We start from the raw sequence: 20952 nt of genomic DNA, 5'->3' as shown, positions 1-20952 counted from the left end.
ACAGAGCAATTGACTAAACACCAGAGAGGGGCCTGAAATGGCCTCTACCACATATGAGACTTACCAAGGAAGCATTGCAGATTAATGGGGACCAGATGGATTATTCAACAGTGTTGTGAAAATTGTCTAACTTCTAGACAGAAAAATCCCATTAGATCCCAGTCTCGTACCAGACACCAAAATAAACTGGAAATGGACTAAAGGCTTAAATGCCAAGAAATAAAATGGAAGAAAATATCTGCAATATATATTAAGAGCAAAAAAATGATACCCATAATACATAAACACACACAAATTAAAAAAAAGACAAACAAACCAAGAGAAAAATGGACAACGAATATAAATAGGCAGTTCACATGAATAAACATTTAAAAAGCCAATAAACAATTGAAAATGTCTGAACCTCCCTATTAATCTTTTGAAATATATTCTTGTGAATATAATAAAAATGTCAGCATTTCACATGGAAATTCTCTAGTTTGTCTTTTTCCCTTTTGAATCTTTTTAAAAGTCTTCTTGTTTGGTCAACTCTTATAACACTTGAGCATTATTCATCTTCTCTGAATCACCAATTCACCAAATCTACCAAATCTTTTAATTGGCCTGGGCACAGAGGAGCCCTCTGCTAGAGACAAGAAGAGAAGAGAGTTAGCGCCCAGCACACCACAACCAATTTGCTAACTGGACCAACTTTATGGGCTTACCAAGAACTTCCTTCTTTCAACTACCTAAAAATGGGTGGATTGTCTGGCCTAAGAGAACCACAAGAAATCAGTACTTAAGGGTTCTAGCACCTTCAGGGTCCCATGCCCTCCGCCCACCCACACTCATACCATGCCTAGCATTTCCCCCCTACTCTTTCCCTGTCGACTTCCCCTAGCCCAAGTCTCTTCTCCCTCTGCCCATCATTCTCCTCCCTTTTTGCCCTTCAGTATCTCCCACTCCTTGTTGCCTAATCTCCCCTCCCTCATGATCCTTCATCTCCTCCTATCCCCATTCTTTTATTTATCCATTTATTTTTGGATTTTATTATTTTTAACTGAAATATGTTTGGTACATTTGTAAATTTAAGTTGTACAACATGTTGATTTGATACATTTGTATATTGTACTATAAAGTGGCATTGCAGCTATAGTTAGCATTTCATCATGTCACGTAATTATCATTTCTTTTTTGTGGTTGGAACATTTAAGATCTAGTCTGTCAGCAAGTTGGTGATTGTAATACAATATTGTTGTCTATACTCTCTATTCTGTGCATTAGAGTTCTAGGACTCATGATTAGCTGCAAGTTTGTACCCTTAGCACCTCAATTTTCTTTAAGACCTGCATGGCTTTGTGGTTTCATGTAAGCTGACACAATCCTTTATAAGGGAATAATGAAAAGGATGAGACCTTCTTCTCATAGCTCTCTTTATTCTTTATTTTATTAGGGAATAAAAATATTTTCTAGAAACCCCCATCAGATGTCCCATTATGTCTCTCTCATTAACCACCACTTGGGGTCATGTGGTCACTTCCTGAACGAGCACAGGCAAAGAGTAAAGGGGTTTACCATGGTAGGTTTAGAACACTGAGACTTTGCCTCTGGGGATTGGCACCTACTGCTGTAATAAAATAAAAATTATTAGCAATTATTAACAAAGAAGGAAAAAAGGGGAGTGGGGTCTGCTACAATGTAGGCAGCTAGTAGTGTCTTCCAAGTGGTAGAATCAATATGGAAGTAGTAAAAAGCCCTCATTTGTAGAGATTATTTAGCGGTTATGAGAACATGTGAAAACTTTGCCTGAGTCGAAGGTCCAAATAATGTGTCCACATTTAAGTTGGTTGGATTCTTTCCCAAATGTTGAGGTAAGAATCTGCTGATGTGGTAGGCAACAACATTGATGCTTCTGCAGCCTTGTAATTTTCTTAAGGGTCATGTGTCTTTGGGTTTGCTTTACTCTTTATTCTATATATTAATATCAATTTGTTTGTCTTTTAATTTGAGCATTAATAGCCTCTAGTTGAAATATTTCTAGATGATCGCTTTGTTTCAATTCAATCCAAAATAAGATAAATAACATATGGTCCCTGGGGCACCTGGGTGGCTCGGTCGGTTGAGCATCCGACTTTGGCTCAGGTCATGATCTCGCGGTTTGTGAGCTCGAGCTCCGTGTCGGGCCCTGTGCTGACAGCTCAGAGCCTGGAGGCTGCTTTGGATTCTGTGTCTCCCTCTCTCTCTGCCCCTCCCCTGCTCATGTTCTGTCTCTATCTGTCTCAAAAATGAATAAAACATTTAAAAAAATTAAATAAAATAATATATGGTCCCTATACTAATATACAAACACAAAACTATTATTTCTATGTTAATATTAAAATTTAAATAATTTTTATTTAGTTAGTTTATTTTTTTAATGTTTATTTTTGGGAGAGAGAGAGAGGCAGAGCACGAGTGGAGAAGGGGCAGAAGGAGAGAAGGAGACACAGAAGCTGAAGCAGGTTCCAGACTCTGAGCTGTCAGCACAGAGCCTGACGAGGGGCTCGAACTCATGAACTACGAGATCATGACCTGAGCAGAAGTCGGACACTTAACCAACTTAGCCCCCAGGCGCCCCTTTACTACTCTTTAAAAAAACATATTTGGATCCTGAACCAAATAGAGTGTGAAAAAAATATGACATTTATGACATTTGGCTATTTGAACTTGACTGGATATTTGATGATGTTAAAGCATTATTGTTAATATTTCACAGTGTTATAATGATTAGAGGTTTATCATATGCAAATACAAGATCATTACAAATGCAATTTCTTTATTAAAAAGCTCCCATGTTGTTTAATTTGTGCATAATTGCAGGACTATTTTGAGAGTAGAATATATCTGCACAAGTCTGGAACATGTGCAAATTTAGGATATGGCAAATACTTTATAAGTTGCTTTCAAAAAAACCGTCTGCTAAACGTGACCTTCACAATCATCTTTTTTGATGAAAAGCATTGTGATGCCAGTTTTCCTTCTACTGCCCTAAACAACAAAGCCTTTCTTAATGCGTTGAATTTAAGGAACAACTATACCTTCTAGAAAGGAATAAAATTATTTTAGTTTGAGATTTCAGAATCCCCCAGACCAGAACTACTATATGCAGGTTGTGTCTCTGTGAATCTCAGAGCTTTAGTGCAGACTGAGTGCTCCAGCTACATAACTCATTCAACCTTCTTTCCAGTTTCCAAACTGGTTTGACTGGGTCCAGGAGTGTTAACAATACTGACTCCATCTTTGGTCCTGCATCTTGTTCGTGCCCTCCCCTGGGGCTATGTGTTCCAGGCGCCTTGGAGGTTAATGTATGCTCTGACCAGAATGCGGGAAGGCTTGTTGGATCTGCCCACTTTAGATAACTATACCCTTTCCTCCACAAAATCTGTGGGTTAAGGTCTGGACTTGGCTGCATAGCGTGTGGATCATTACCCACCTGATCCCCACGGTCAGTAAGTTACCCTGAGTAAAACTCTGTGAAAATGGTATGGAGTGGCTTGCTTCGTTTGGCAGTCTCAAAGTGCCTTCTCAGTCTGGAGGATACTTTTACTGTCCTTCCTCCACCTTCTAATTCTGGGCATAATTCAAAAAGGAAAAGTTCATATTCATTCCATCCTTCTGGAGTCAGTAGCTACCTTTCATCCTAGTCTTCATTCATCTTTTGAATTTTCTTGTACCATTTCATAACAGCCCCAGAAGGATACTTTCCACATATTTTGTGGTATTTCTTCAAGCAATTGGCTAAAAGATATGGGGTCTAACTGTTCTATGACACCCCATTTTACGTAGAGGAGGATTGGGACATGTCCTTTATGCTCAATAAGGTATTCACAGTGGCTGGCCTGGTTCCTGCCACAGGTGGGCTCTCAGTGAATATGAGTTGACTCACTCATTACAGTTTTAGGAGTGAGAGAATCATGGCTGATTTTCAACCTGCACATGTGTTAAGGAGTAACCATTATGACAGATCAGAGCCCAGGCCACATGGAACACCACCTCATATAAAAGTAATCTTCGCTGAACGATAAGATAATAATCAATCACCAGATAGTTATTGAGTGTTGACACTGTGCCCAAAGCTATTTCAGACTTCCTGGGATGACAAAGGAAGTGAGACAAACAAAAGTATCACACAGTAAACAATTAGAACAAGTAAATATATCTAATATGTACACGACCGTTTAAAGTATACCTGTAAAGATTATCTCATACTTCAAAATAAGCACTATAATTGAGCTAAGATTGTAATCACCTCTTTTCAAATGAAGAAACAGAGGTTGGGAGAAATGAAGTGATATGCACAAAGCTGATCAATGGAAAAGTTGCAATTTTATATCAAGTTTATTAACTCCAAGTCAAAACATAAACTTTGCAGTTCTGATTATGAGGGCAAGACTACCTCAGAAGGGAGACAACCCAGGATTCACAATGATAGAGGGCTGTTGTTAATGAGAATCATAATGGTCCACACTCTTCATATTCAGTGTCAGCCCAATGTGCCCTTTAAATGCTATTCAAATTTTATTATTCTTAAGAAATACCAACTGTTTGCATGTGAAGAGTGCAAAATCCTCATACTCCATATCTAGATATTAAGATTCTCTAGATATTGGGTAGAGCCTGGGTACCTGCATTTTAACAAACCTCTCAGATGATTGCAATGCAAAGATCTGAGGACACAGGAACAAGTCCATGTGATAAACAGAAGGTAGGTTTCTCCTATTGTTTCCTCCTCAGGTAGAATGTCTAAATGGGAATTGGATGGACAGCTGGGAAAACTGGATTCCTGAGCAAAATGGACAAGATGGATGAGAGACAGATTTCCAACTAGAATGAACAAATATAATCTTTTACTTCACTCATAATAAAGAAATGCACACTGAAACAACAGTAAGATACCATTGTTCTCCTATAGGCAAGATATATATATACATATATATGTGTATATATGTGTGTATATATATACGTATATATATATATACACACACACACACACACATATAAGATTTACATGTTCTGGTGAACATAAAAGGCATTGTTCTAGACTGCTGGTGTGAGTAGAATTTAGTACAAGTGTAATAGGAAGCAATAAATCAATATGTAGTTTTCACAAGTGTGATCTGAACCTAAATTCTGGTAGGAAATAGAAAAGTCTTAAAGGTGTCTATCTTTACATGGTGCAATCATTGGTGATTTCTCCCCCTTTTTTTCTGTATTTTATAAATTTGTAATGAAAGAGAGAGACCTAGTTTCTAGCCATCACATCTTGTATGATTGTAGGCAAGTTACTCTGAGTAATGTTTTTATGTGTAAAATAAAACAATGGTGTTTTTAACCCTTAGGGGCTCATTATTTTGTTGAATGTCTAATGCGAAGTATGGACTATGCAGAAAAATAGATATGCTCACAAATACACAAGGCATTGTGTGCAATTTCAGGGTTTTCACAGGCCTGCTAAAATCCATGCATGGATCCCTGGCTAAGAATCTCCGATCTTGAAGGATATTTCCAAGTCTAACTATGAGCACATAGAATCCTATGGGGGAGATAGTGTCCCCATCCCCTTTATAAGAACTAAAGAAACCATCAACCTAGTCATCATATCTACAGCAATGGCAGATGCTACAAGTGATAAAAAAAATATTATTTGTAGAATTAGTACTCTAAATTATATCTCAAACTTCAATATGTCCATTAGGCTCTTTCTCTAGTTGAAGGGAACAGAAAAGCTTCATAATGATGATTATTGGAATAATGTCTGAATCAATTAGAAAATGGACTCAGCAACTATTTAGCTGTTTAGCCACCATTCAGGAGCCACAACTCCGTAGTTGAGTACACGGTGGCACTGGAGACCCAACAACACTGCGACAATCTTCCACATGATGACTAACCTCTTCTGGTCTCTGTTTCTCTCTTTGTTTCTTCTTTCAAGTCTTCTCCCAATTAATGAACTCTCTCACACACAAAAAGAGAACCTGGTTCGATAAACCAGTCACTACCTGGTATATGGCCTCCAGGGTGGATACAGTGCTATTAACAGGGGCTAGTAGACAGATGACTGGACCATAGGTGGCTGTCTTTCAGTCAAATGAACTTTTCTAAAGCGCCAGGGATGTCTAATGATAGAATTCGCCTCACACAAAGCATGGTGACCTATGTAAAAGGCACCCCACAAATAGGGTTGAGGTAAGGGTCAGTACCCAGAATACTTCTCAGAAAGAGAAGGCTTCTGGCTTATTTGCTGCTGTTAAACTAAGACTGTTTGTAAGACAAACATGTAGAAAACAAGTTCAGAGACTTGTCTCTATTAAAACTGATATGATAGCGTAGGTTAAGAGGATGAGGGTGGTTCTGGGAGGTGGGAGTAGATGAGACAGATTCTCTTGTTTTCAGGTAGTGGTTAACAGTTTTTGGTCAGTTCAGGTCTCCACTCTTTCTTCTCCAATCTCTAAAGTTCAAAAGGGTCTAAAATACTCTAGGACCCCAGTTGCCTCTTTGATTTTCTAAATTCCAGCTTTTATTAAAATAATGCACAGTCATTAATTCAGTCCCCAAAGTATTCAGTACAAAAGATAAAAGTATACACAAATCTGTGACCTGAATCGTCATTGAGGAAATTTTGGAAAACGTAAAAACATGAAGCACAAAAAAAGTGAAATCACCCACAATCCATTATTCTCACAAATGTAAGTTAAACTGCTATCCAGAGCTGTAGGTTCTTTTTGTCAACCCCTGTAGTTTCCAGAGACGAGAAGTAAGTGGGGGCTTTCCATCTCTCTCCCATACCCTTAATGCAGTATCTAAAAACTATAAATCTGAAAGGAAACATAAATGTCTTAAGAGTGTTTGTCTTTAGATGCTAAAATCATGGCATTTCCTTCTACTTTTTCTGTATTTTATAAATTTTTAATGAAAGAGAAAAGACCAGGTTTCTATGTCATATGCTAGAATCATAGTAAGTCATTCTTAACCCCACGCCAAATATACAAAAATGTATTAGCAGACAAACACCAAAACACTTATACAACCTGTTTTTGAAAACATAGGGAGTTTGCACTCTCTGTCTCCCAGCACTTTGACAAATACTTTGTGTTTGCCAGGTTTACTCTGAGGATGTCACACTGATATCCTCAAGGCAGGGTGATCAGTTGACAGATTTCTTCATGAAGTGTGTGTGTGTTGGGGGTGTGGTGGGGTGCAGGTAGAGTTGTGAGACGGGGGGCAACACAAGAATATGGGCTCTAGATCTTGGGTGCTCCTGTGATGGTATTTAGGTGGTTGACCTTCCCAGATTCTGATATCTCATTCATGTAAGGATAGTGAGGCCTGTTCAATTTTGCCTATTTTGAACAATACTCATTTCATCAGTAAAAACTATAATTTCTTTCTTACGCTCATTGACAAAGTCTCTGGCATAGGTTTCACTAATAGCTTTTCAACTGCCTGAGAATCTTTTCAACTGTAGTCTCCTGACAAGGATACTCCAGATGCTAACCAGCAGCTACTGGAGTGTAGATTAAGCTTAATCTATGCACACGTATCTCACACTACATTATACCAGAGTATTTTGTATTTTACATAAAATATATACTTTCAAAAGAGATCTTTTTATGTTAGGTTTTGCCCCATTTAAGTGACTTAAAATTTAACTACAGCCTTTGCAAGAAAAAGTCAAGCAGGTAAACCGTAAAAAGGCAATGTGAAAATTATAACATATTTCTCAAGCACAGAAAGTGGAAACAAAATTGTCGGTGAATTTAGGTATTTTTTTCCCTGAACTCTCAAAACAGTAAGGACATTTCCTATATAATTACACAATTATTATCATACACGAGAAAGTTTAATGGATACACAATATTATTTATACAGAATTCATATTCAAATTTCTCCAGTTGTCCCCAAAACTTAGAATCAATTAAATTTTCACATTCTAGGGGCACCTGGGTGGCTTGGTTGGTTGTGTCCAATTCTTGATTTCAGCTCAGGGTATGATCTCATGATCATAAGATCAAGTCTCGTGTCCGACTCCATGCTGAGTATGGAGTCTGCTTGGGATTTTCTCTCTCTCTCTCTCTCTCTCTCTCTCTCTCTCTCTCTCTCTGCACTCCCCTGCTTGCATATCCATGCACACTTGCTCTCTCTCTCTCAAAATAAATAAATGAACAATTAAAAACAAATACATTTTCACATTACATTTGGTTGTCATACTTCTTCCGTGCCATACCCTAGATTGGTCTGATGGTTTCCTTCTGATTAGAATCTTTGGGGAAGAATTCTACATATGTAATATTGTATATTTCCATTGTACCTCATGAGGAGACACATTATACTATTTTGTCTCATCAGTTTGATCACTTGGTAAAGATGATGCCTGCTGATGTCTCTGTTTTAATTGTAGTCTTTATCCTTTGTAACTAATAAGTAATCTGTGGAGTGATGCTTGAGATTATGTGAATGTTCTGTTCCCCTAAAACTTTGTATTTATTGGCTTTAGCATCCAGCGATATACCTTGTCTGAATCAATTACTTACATTGGTGTTGTAAAATAGTAATTTTCTCATTTTATTTTTTTCTTCTACATATTAGTGCACATTCTTTCATAGAGCTCTCCCTTCTTTTTAAACATTTTTTTAAATGTTTATTTATATTAGAGAGAGAGACAGAGCACAAACGGGGGGGAGAGAGAGGGAGACACAGAATTGGAAGCAGGCTCTAGTCTCTGAGCTGTCAGCACAGAACCCCACGTGGGGCTTGAACTCACAAACCCTGGGATCATGACCTGAGCCGAAGTCAGACGCCTAACCAACTGAACCATCCAGGCACCCCTAGAGATCTCCCTTCTTACCTTGAACTTATGTATATATCATTTATTCATCTATTTTTGGTAACTTGTAGTGTTTTTTATTTTCCATATGTTACAACACATTAATAATCATGATTCTTGTTGATGCTAAAATTGTCCCAAATTTGACCGATTTGAGCACCTACACTATACCTCCTATGTTCTTTTTACATATCGTCATCAGTTTCTTCGTACATCCTTGCTTTCTGTCACAGCCTGACATGCCAGTGAGACACTCGCTTTTTTTATACTATATTTCTATATGCATTTTTGTCTATTTGTGAGCTTTCTATTCACTTCCATTGATTTCCCTGTCTTTCTGTCTATTCATAGATAAATGTAACACTGTTTTAATTATAGAAGCTTTATAGTATGTTTTAATATAGGCACCCTTCATTGTTCTTTGTTAGAGGTCTCATAAGTATGTTTTATGTTTGTTTCTAAATAAACTTCAAAATCTACTTAAATAGCTCTATAAAACAACTTTATGTTATTTTTATTGGGATAATATTAAATTTATTATTAAGATGGGAATAAATAATGGCTTTATAATGTTTACTCCTGCTATCCAAAAACCAAAACAAAAAAGTTTCCAAATTCATTCAAATTTGCTTTTGTATCTTTCAAAAGTATTTTAATTTTTCCTCATAACACATTTTACACACTTCCTGTTGCAATGTCTATTTTATTTTTGAGAGAGAGAAAGAGAGCATGAACGGGGAAGAAGCAGAGAGAGAGGAAGACACAGAATCTGAAGTGGGCTCCAGGCTCCGAGCTGTCAGCACAGAGCCTGACAAGGGGCTCAAACTCACCAACCGTGAGATTGTGACCTCAGCCAACATCAGATGCTTAACCGACTGAGCCACCCAAGTGCCCCTTTTAAATTTATTTATTTTTTTTATGTTTATTTATTTTTGACAGACAGGAGAGACAGAGCATGAGCAGGGGAGAGGCAGAGAGAGAGAGACAGAGACATAGAATCCGAAGCAGGCTCCAGACTCTGAGCGGTCAGCACAGAGCCCGACGCGGGACTGGAACTCACGAGCCGCGAGATCATGACCTGAGGCCAAGTCAGACACCTAAGCGACTGAGCCACCTGGGCGCCCCGAAATTTATTCTTAAAATAATCCTGCTTTTGCCACTAATGTTACCAAAGATTTATCTTATGGTACCATCTAAGTGGTATTGTTTATGTACATAAAGATTTCTGGGTTTTGTTTTTAATTTAACATTCTGTCACTTTACAGAATCTTTTTTTTTTAAGCACTCATTTATTATTGAGAGACAGAGAGACACAGAGCGTGAGCAGGGTAGGGGCAGAGAGAGGGGGAGACATAGAATCCGAAGTAGGCTCCAGGCTCTGAGCTGTCAGCACAGAGCGCGATGCGGGGCTCGAACTCACAAACTGCAAGACCATGACCTGAGCCGAAGTCATTGGCCCAACCAACTGAGCCACCCAGGGGCCCCCAGAATCGTTTTTAAAAATTATGTTAGTGTTTTTATTGATTCTCTTGGTTTGCCCAAATACACAATAATATCACCTGTAAGTATAGTTTCACTTCTTCTACTCCAATTCTTTTTTTTTTATTTTTTTTTAACCTTTATTTATTTTTGAGACAGAGAGAGACAGAGCATAAACGGGGGACGGTCAGAGAGAGGGAGACACAGAATCTGAAACAGGCTTCAGGCTCCGAGCTGTCAGCACAGAGCCCGACGCGGGGCTCGAACTCATGGACCGTGAGAACATGACCTGAGCTGAAGTCATACGCTTAACCGACTGAGCCACCCAGGCACCCCTCTTCTACTCCAATTCTTATGGCTTCATTGTTTATTGTAGTCTGATTGCATTGGCTAGTCCCTCTAATTTATTTTCAAATAATGGTGGAGTTGGTGAGTATACTTGCCTTGTTCTTGGCCTTATTGTGATTGCTTCTAACATTCTCTATCAAGAAATATACGGGCTTGGGGGTGCCTGGGTGGCTCATTCTGTTAAGCATCTAACTTCAGCTCAGGTCATGATCTCGCAGTCCATGAGTTCGGGCTTGCTTCAGATTCTGTGTCTCCCTCTCTCTCTCTGCCCCTCCCCTACTCATGCTCTGTCTCTCAAAAATGAATAAATGTTTAAAAAAATTTTTTAAAAGAAAGAAATATACTGGATTTAGGATTGCAATGTTTGTGTTTGTGTGTATGTTGTTATAGATATATATTATCACTAAAGAAATAATCACTTCCTATTTTATTCAATGTTTTAATCAGGAATCATTGTTAACTTTTGTCAAAGGCCATTTCAGCAACTATGAAGATGATTCTACAATTTCCTACTTAGTTTTATAAACAAGATAAATTATGTTAGTAGATTACCCAATATTGAACCACCCTCACATTTTTAGAATAAATATTATTTGATCTTAATGTATGTTATTTTGCTTTTCACTTTTATTTCCATAAATAAGATTGAGCTGTAGTTTATTTCTTTTGCTATCTTTATAAGGTTTAGATGACAATGTAATTATTATTTCATAAAAATATCTGTGGCTTTTCTTTTTTTTCTCTACTCAGAAATATCTTAAGTAGCATTAGGAATGTATGATCTTTGGAGTATAGAAGTCCCCTATGGGAATTCTGGGTCTAGTCCGTTTATAATAACTTGCTCTATTTATTCTATGAAAACTGGGAGCCCTTATGTGATTTTGCAAAGCAGAATGCTCCCATTAACTAGAAGAGCTTTACTCTTGACTACAGAGAAAATATATGTGTATTCTTCAAGGTCTAGCTCAAGTATCATTATTACCACTCCATCTCCTACTGTAGGACAGAATCAATCCTTTCTTATTTCTTCTGCATCCATAGCCTTGTGTATATGTCTTACAGATCCGATCACATTGTTTGTAGCATACTTATTTATAGAGGTTCCCTTTTCTCCAGACTTTCCAGGAGAGAAACACAGATTTAATCATGTTTAATTCTCCAGCCACAAAGCTATTGCTTAGTTTGTGGTAAGTATGCAATAAATATATTTTGAATAATGAGTGACGAGCAGTAAAAATAATAACAAAATTTCACTTCAGTATGAACCATAGTCTATTGGTAAAACATGTAGGCTCCAGGGTGAGAGACACTAGGGTTTCTTTTCCAGTTTCTCACTGGCAAGGCTATGACATTGGCCGATTACTCTGTGTTTGGTTTTACTCATCTATAAAATATAGGTAAAATCTCATAGGGGTTTTGTATTCAGAACACGTGTAAAACTCCTAGCATTAAGTACTATATGTGCTCCACAGATAATACCTTGCCCTATTACTCCCCACATGAAAGCTTACTTCTTAGTTCTTTGGGCAATTCCAGAGCAATCATGAAATACATCTCTCTAGCCTGTAGTACCACGGAGCACAGTCCAGCCTTCAGATAGTGGTTCCCTCTGAAAGTGTCTGCATGGATGAAATTCTCTAGGTCATGTCAATAACCACACACAGGAATGTGGTGTGTCCCTGAGATTTTTAAATTCAGTGTTTGTTTTACAATTGTAACTTTACATTAGTTCAGTGTAGTTATGAAATGTGTATCCTACTGGAGTTCTGAATAACAATACATTGTATTCTGAACAACAATTTAGCAGTCCTCATACCTGGGCTTTCTTCCCAGTTCCTGTGCTAGTTCCCCAGACAGCAAATTAATTAAATGGCCTTTGGCCATGGCTCTTTCCCTTGAGTCAGCTTTTCTCTCATTTAAAGTATAGAGACAGGGGGGATTTAATTAGCCCAATGGCTGGCACATTGCATACACTCAATAAATGTTTGTTAAGTCTTGAAATTCTCTTTGGATAAAGGTCACTTTTGCCATTAGTATTAATTTATGAGCATTTGAATAGTTCCTGTGATGATGATATTGACAATGAACAAGGACTTAAGGAAAGTTAACTCATAACTTACAGGCATGTATCATGAGACCAGATTTTCAACAACTCACCTATTTTGAATGTATTCACTGTTGGCCTAATGTTCTATAGCTGGGATTCTAACACCTAAAGCTCTGGGATTATAAAAAAGGAAGACCTGTAGCAATTACCTGAATATTTACCCTGGAAGGAGTGTGTGTGTGTGTGTGTGTGTGTGTGTGTGTGTGTAAGCCCAGACTAAATATAGAGTCCCCATTCTTTATGTAAGCTACTTAAGGAAAAGGATATTACCTTTTAATTTTTTTCTCTCCAGTAAAAGTTATTATTGCTTGTTCAATCCCCAAACTATATATAAATTATGAATAGTTTGAAATGCTCTTAAAAATAAGTTTTAAAAAAATATTTTCCCTGAGATAATATTTTCACTGACCTAGAAAATTTTTCTTAGCTGTTGCCATACTTAACATTTCTAACTGATGATGTACGTTGTGATGATGGCAGTGAGCAGAAAAAGCTTGAGGAAATACACACAGTGCTGATATTTTACTAAAACGAATGTAGCACTAATTCATAAAACATAATTTAATTTTTAAGTAAAAATCTGACTTTCCAGAGTGTCATTCCCTTAAGGCTGGATCTTTATAGGCCCAAAGCCTGTGTGAATTTACACAGCTGCTTTGAGGCTTTGCATATTTCCTTGTTTTAGGTGCTTTGATTTTTTTAAAGGGGTATTTTTATACTGAAATAAAACACAACTATTAACACTAGCCTCAAGGGAAAAAGAAACTAACAAACCTACAGCTTAAAATGTTTCAATACTTTTCCTTTAAAATCTTGCACATCTTTTAGAAGTGGGAGAAATGAAAGCCATCCCCTGCCAAAAACAGAGTAAGGCCAAACTGTCATGATTTCAGAAACCGATAGCAGAGGTGCAGGTGTTAATACTAGAAGGTGAAACGGTCTCTCCTAAACAACCATTCTCTGAATGTTTTAGAATCTTCTCTTGGGCATGGGTGTCTCTAGATTGCCACCATTACCACAGGACGCAAGCATTGCCGCAGAATGTTTTCTGCATAGTTCCCAGCCAAAAGTGAAACAAGTCGCCTGCTGACAGAGAGGCCATTTATAGAACATATTTGCTTACACCCGTGCTAGGCAGTAACTGAAAGCCAATGCGAAGAAGTCATTCCTCTTTACCTTGCTTGCAGCAACTCTGGTCTGGAGAGCCATGGACACATCCTAGTCAGAGCGGTGGTGACAGACACTCTCTTTCTATTGACAACATCTGGAAGGAGAGACAATTGTCGCTGCGAGCTTCCCAATTACTCCTGAAGACTAAGTGTGAGACACAGTAGTGCAGGATGATTGGATTACACAGAATGAGACAGAAGCCATCTGTGAGCCACACGTAAGCTGCTGAGCGCCGGGATGAACAACCTTATTAGACGACCGAGTTCTCATTCCATTTGTAGTTTGGTCAAGTTTGAAAGATGAGTTGATTGTTTTTAGACAGCACGGCAAATGGGCAGGGATTTGAAACTCTCCCTGGCTGTATGAGTAATTATGGGCTCATACTTAAATTAGAAACATGGATTTTTCAGTTAGGAGGTCCTGAGACTGTCTCCAAAGGATGCTACTGGCATTCATGTTGAAGCATGGCCTGTTCTTTCTTCCCCCCGCAGGAGCTTCCGCCTGCCGAGGAAAGAAATCATTAGACCCTTCACATCACGGCAAAGCAATATAATAATTCTGATTTGGGGTTGGGAAGGAGAGTGATACTCATGCTCTAAAATAAAGGCCTTTACACAGAGAGTGAAATGTTTCCACGAATTGCCAGGATGCATTCAGTACCAGAACTCTGTATCTCTCTGTGCCCCAGGGCTCCAGAACCACTCCTTCACTTACCACACTTCATCACATCTTTTGATTGGCACCAACTTCCAACGTGTAGATGGCAATTCACTTGTTTCTGTAGTCCTTTTGCTAGTACAGCACCTTCATAACCTCTTATTGATCACATTCTGTAATGCATACCCCCATACATCAGAGCACAGCTCTGGGAAAGGGGGAAAAGATCGTCTTTAGCAAACCCAGGGTTCGGGGGTTTTCTTATGGAAATGTTTTAAAATTTGACTCTAATGATGGTTATTGATAATATTATCAATGCTCTTGTATTAATAGGACTTTAATAATCCTTTTAGTAGGCAGCTGCCCTGCATCTCTGTTTCCATTGTGAGTTCTTGTAGAGGACAGACCCTCCTGCCTTCTAGTAACTTTGTAACAGCTCGCCCCTCCGCTACCCACCGGGAACCCTCAGTAAATGTTGGACTATTTCAATCCTGAGCCTTGCCCTGTTTGTGACAGCAGTGAGCCAGCCTTTCTCCCCCACTCCCCCAAACCCTGCAAAAAAAAAAAAAAAATCCAGGGAGAGCTCTCTGGGAGTCACAGCCCAGTGCAGAGCAAAGGACCTGTGCTTTCTAACATGTTTCCCAACACGTACCCAAAAGACAAGTTTTGTGTGCAATACATACTCTGTCATGATTATTCAGCTCTGTAGTCACAACAAACCGATCCTCTTGGGAAGCTGGCATCACAGCTGGGGAGCCAACACGAATTTCATGATAACCACTCCACTGGATAAAATATCGAAAAGCACTAGTTTTCTATACTTACGCTGGAAAACTTAGGGGGCCAGTGAAGTATATTGTGTGGAGACTGTGTGTATGTGTGGGTAGCTGCTTCTACAACAATAAGTATCTTTTATTTTAGCCACAACTATAATGTCTTGTGAGAGTAGAGTATGACAGACACACACCCAGGCGATAGCCAAGTTCGCCATTAGATTGATACAATATATGCACATGTACCTATTGTAGGTGTACGTGTGTATACCTTTCATTCAGCACATCCATATGGAAGTTAAGGAATGAAATGTGGAAATCTCTTCACATTCCTGCATTCTGACTTGTGCCCCTTGGCATTTTATCATGTTTTAAAGTATTTTCGGTCCCTTCGTGTAACTTGTACTCAGAGTTCTTTCTCGAAACCCAGCTTAGCTATTTGTTTCATGGTAGAGACATTCAGAAACTTCAGGGTATTAAATAGATATTTTCAAGACAATAGTACATAATTTAGAGCTGCTTCCTGATAAAGTCAGAGGAGAAAATGAGTTCAGGTCCACGATCCTAAATCTTCCAGGCCAGATATGTTTCCAAATTCAGAAAATTTTAAATTTTAAACAGATAATAGGATCCATATAATATGTTGCATCATACGTCTGAGGGGTCTGGGACTTCACTCTGTATTCACATATTTTGTTTGAACAGCTAAAGGTATGAAAATTCACCCCAAGTGAGATAAACAAAAACCGTAAATAATTTTATGTTGGTTTATGTAAGGTTTTGACAACAAATTGATTCAGGGCAGATAATATTCTACCACCTTAAGAGTTTTAAAAATAGTTTTCAGAGTTTTTAGATTTAGGGTTCATAGATAACAAATTCTGGACGTGTACCAATTTAATAATAAGAAGCTGAAGATTGAGGGGCGCCTGGCTGGCTCATTCAGTATGAAATGTGACTCTTGATTCACGTTTGTGAGTTCGAGCCCTACATTTGGTGTAGAGACGACTTAAAAATAAAATTTTTTTTTTATTTATTTTTTTTTTAAATTTTTTTTTTCAACGTTTATTTATTTTTGGGACAGACAGAGACAGAGCATGAACGGGGGAGGGGCAGAGAGAGAGGGAGACACAGAATCGGAAACAGGCTCCAGGCTCTGAGCCATCAGCCCAGAGCCTGACGCGGGGCTCGAACTCCCGGACCGCGAGATCGTGACCTGGCTGAAGTCGGACGCTTAACCGACTGCGCCACCCAGGCGCCCCAAAAAAATAAAATATTTTTAAAAAATCTAAAGATTGCTATTGATGATAGAACTCCACATATAATGTTAAATGAAATTATAAAGATGAATATGCTGTGTTAACGTAGTCTGATTATCCATAAGAAGTAAAAAAATAAAATTCCTTTGCTCTCAGTGCCCGAATGAAATGAAACTGGTTCCCATTAATGCTTTCTGTTCCTTCCATTATAGCCGGCTTTGCTCTGGAAGCCTGGTGCTGTGTATTTTTAGTTCGACTGATTTTCTCTAACCCATTTCTCCCTTTCATGGCCTTCTACCACATCTGTTGTTCAGTGCCTTTTTGAAATTAAAATACTCTATAGGATATCACTAAATCAGAAAAAAAAATATTAGGAACAAAAAGACTCTATTTCAGGGAGCCGAAATACTCAATCAGAGTTGAGGTAAATTTTTTTTCTGTTTATAGCCTTAATGGAGTTTCCTTTAGGTTTGGGTCTATGTTAAAGAGAAGATATATGTATGTACGTATAAGTACACACTGATTTCATTGTTTCAGATTTACTGGGTAATAAACTATGTCTTGAAAGGTAAAGTCACAATAAGGGACAGCACCTCTAAACGGTTACAGCACAGAATAAAAAAATAGTTGGCATGGGCGAGTAGTTATGTATATCCAAACCCCAATCAGACAGTAATTTTCATACTCTCTCACATAAACCTAAGCCAGGGCTGCTAGTAACTGTAAACGTGGACACTAGAGTCTCAGTATGTCACTTGACCTACTTTTAAGTCAGTTGACCACAGATCTGGCCTGAAATGGCATTACAGAGTGGAAGGACATTAGGAAGATACAGGTGGAAAAAAAAAAAAAAATCTATAGAGTCGATACATTGTATCAACTTGAAATAAAGCCTGCGAAAGAAACCTAGGACTTAAAGCAAACTCAGTACAGTGATCACAGAGTTAATATAAATACTGAAGGATAAAGTTAGAGTCCTGAGTCGGAGAATGTGAATTGGGTTTCAATCGGAAGAGGCTATAGAAGGAGAGGGAGGGCATTCCAACCAAGAGAAACAGAAAATATGGAGGAAATGAAAGTGAGCCAATGAGAACTGCTTTGTTAGAGAAGGAGGAATGAGCCCGAGGCAGCAGAGAAATGCTGATCCCTGGAGGCTACAAAGGACAAGGCAGAGAATTGGATTTGGGTTCAAAATAAAATAGTGCTGTTTTTGAGCAGCAGCAAGACAGGTAAAAACTAGCATCGAAGGAAAATTATTCTAATGGTAGTATGGCATGAAGCACTACGGAGAGGATAACAGTTGGCTTATTGGGAAAGGCTTGGGACTTGAGTTTCCGTGGACCTAGAGTGAATGAGGAGGATTTGATGTTTAAAAACACCTCGGTGACAAAATGGGCCAGTCTTCTTGCGAGGCGCTGAGGAAGAAGGCAAAATGATGAAGAGGATAAATGGCCTCCAGATTTTGACAACAAACTAAGGTGTTTGCCAAGCTGTTGATAAGAATAGTGAGGTTAGAGGCGCCTGGGTGGCTCAGCTGGTTGAGTGCCAGACTCTTGATTTCTGCTCAGGTCATGATCTCATGGTTTGTGAGTTTGAGCTGCATTGGGCTCTGAGCTAACAGAGCAGAGCCTATTTGGGATGCTCTGTCCGCCCCTCTCTCTGCCCCTCTCCCACTTGGGCTGTTTCTGTCTTTCTCAAAATAAATAAATTGATTTAAAAAAATTAAAAGAAGGGTAAGGTTAAGGAAAATTGGAAATAAGAAGCAAACTGGCAGAGTGAACACGTTACGTTTGGGGCCAGGGCAAATTTCAGGGGGCGTGGGAATCCCCTGAAGGCTCTGTTGCAGTACAGATTGAAGGAGTTTCTGATTCAGTAGGTCTGGGACAGACTCAGCCCTTGCATTTCTGGTAACCACATTTGGAGAACCATGGCTTTAAATCATGTACTCAAAGACAGTGACGATGAAGGTGAGGATGGGGGGTCTGGGGCCAATGGCGTAAATATGGGAATTATCCACACCCAGGCCATTGGTGAAACTATGTTGGGGGAATTTCTGATTTACAGCCCCTTCCATCATTTTTATGCTCTCTATCATCTGTTTCCTTAATTATATCGCTAGCATTAAAGTGAAATAAGTGTTCAGTCTCTGGCAGCTGGAATAAAAGGGACCGAAAGTTTAAGAAATAAAAACACTCATTCTGAAAATAGACAATGAATGTAGAAGGGAAGAGCCACACATAACTTGTGAAGGATGCAATGGAAAGAGATTCAGCGGCAAATTGCAGTCAGGCATTTTGCGGAGGTAGGAAAAAGGACCTCTACGTACTTGACAATCTACCTTAGAAATGTCCTCTCCCTCCCTGTGAAGAAGCCAAAGGGTAGAAAGTTTGAAAGGAAAGTTAATAAGTCTACTTTGTATTTTAATTATTGTCAAGTACCCAGGTGCTCCAGTGAAGAGTTTCATGTACATATAAATTACTTCTGTGCCCTAGCATATTTGCAGAAATCTAAATGAGATGTTGTTCCATTTAAAATTTAAATAACTCCCTTGAGAAAATGCCAACCAGATTGCTTCAACTAGAAGCCAATGCATAAACATGTATTTGTTATTTACTTGTTAATGTGTTCAGCATCTTTACGTATTTTTGTCTTTTTGCAAGAAATCTGAAATCCTCTGTAATGTGATTTGATGACCCTAAAATGATGTATAAAAGAGTAGACAAACAATATTATGGTAGATGCAGGGAACTATAGACAGGCTCCCCACCTCCTTTGAAAGCTAATGGTTACGAAGTGTGATACTCCATTGTTCCAAAACAGTTCAGAAGTGCATCAGCCTGTACTTTTTGCAAAATGGCAGATTCAGATCCACAAGTGCAACTTTTTTTAACGGTGACTCAGCGGAGGGAAGTTTGCCTGAGACCTGAGAGCGCTGAGGGCGATTAAGGGGCGCACTTGGCTTTGTTCAGCAGGCTCGGGCTGAGTCAGCCTCAGTCCTGGCAAGGCAGCTGCTGGCAGAAATGTGCAGGCATTTCACATTCTCCATATTCTGACTGGAACTTCCCTCTTACGTGAATAATTTGAAGTTAAAATGGGGGTGGGAGGAAGTTAAAGTTCAATGCTTAATTCTTGAAAATGCACAACTTCCATCTTCCAACTGGGGAAAAATTTGACTAAGAACAGATTATATTAAAAACTGCCCCTAGGGTTTCTTGGATATAAAATTGTTTTTTGAAAACAACAATATGATGAGTTAAGAGTGAATGAATCAGAAACATACGGATTAAATTTTCCCTGAATTTGCATGGATTTGGAAGTCATGGAGAAAAGGGCACTTGGCAAGATGCGTTTGAGATTTTACCCAACCAAAAACACTTGAGAAATAATCTGAGGTGCTTTGGTGTATGCAAAACTGTTCCAAATTCTTTCATTTTTATAAACTGCACTCCAAAAAAAAAAAAAAAGGAATAAAAATGACCTAATTGTAATTTAATGAAGATACGGAATACTGTCCGTAAAGCAGCTAGCAAGTTCTACAGAGAAGCGCCAGCTTTCCAAGGGATCAGGGAAGGGTGTTCAAGAGCAAGTCTAAATCGAATGGGGACAGTAGTTCTGAGACTACAAATGCTCCGTGCCATGGGTACGAGGTGGGTACACACCTGATGCTGAGAGGGTGTTTTATTTGCTGGCCATTTTTCTCTCCCACCTAAACGAAATTAAAATCAGTGGGGACGATAACTAAAGCATGATTTTAAGAAAAACACATGGTAGTGCTTATCTGTATGCCTTACTAGCTTTGTCATTTTTTTAGTACACAGCATGTCAGTAAGCTGACACTCGGGCTGAGATTGCTGTAAAGGCCGTCTGGTGCATCTAATATCAGGTAAGACAGAGCCAGATTTATACAAAACTTTGGCACTTTAGCAAGTCACAATAAGCTTCAAGTTGCTTTAGAAGCATTTACACAGTCATTTACAAATGATTTATGAGAAAAATATGTTTTCTAAAAAAAACTCAGTTCTATTGTCTTCATTGTGCTAAACATTTTTCAGCCTTACAAGAGTTGTCAGTGTAAGATTTTTTTCCCCAATGCCTTTTTCTGGTGGATCTAATACTAATAGGAGAGTCTTATAAGATCCTATTCTATGACTTTTCATGTAATAACTTAGAAAGTGGCTATCCAGAGAAAGACATTTTCCAAATATTCACTGTTTGGTTGAAAAAAGAGGTAAAGAGGAATGGAATGCATAGTGAGAGCTTTCACAGAGATGGAGACAAGAAAGTATGACGATCTTTGTAGTATTTAATCCACTGATT

This window comes from Lynx rufus, unplaced genomic scaffold, assembly GCF_022079265.1.
Source record: "Lynx rufus isolate CCGP_SWC_20201006 ecotype Redwood Valley unplaced genomic scaffold, mLynRuf1.p SCAF_6, whole genome shotgun sequence".
Taxonomy (NCBI): domain Eukaryota; kingdom Metazoa; phylum Chordata; class Mammalia; order Carnivora; family Felidae; genus Lynx; species Lynx rufus.
This window is presented reverse-complemented; position numbering follows the sequence as displayed.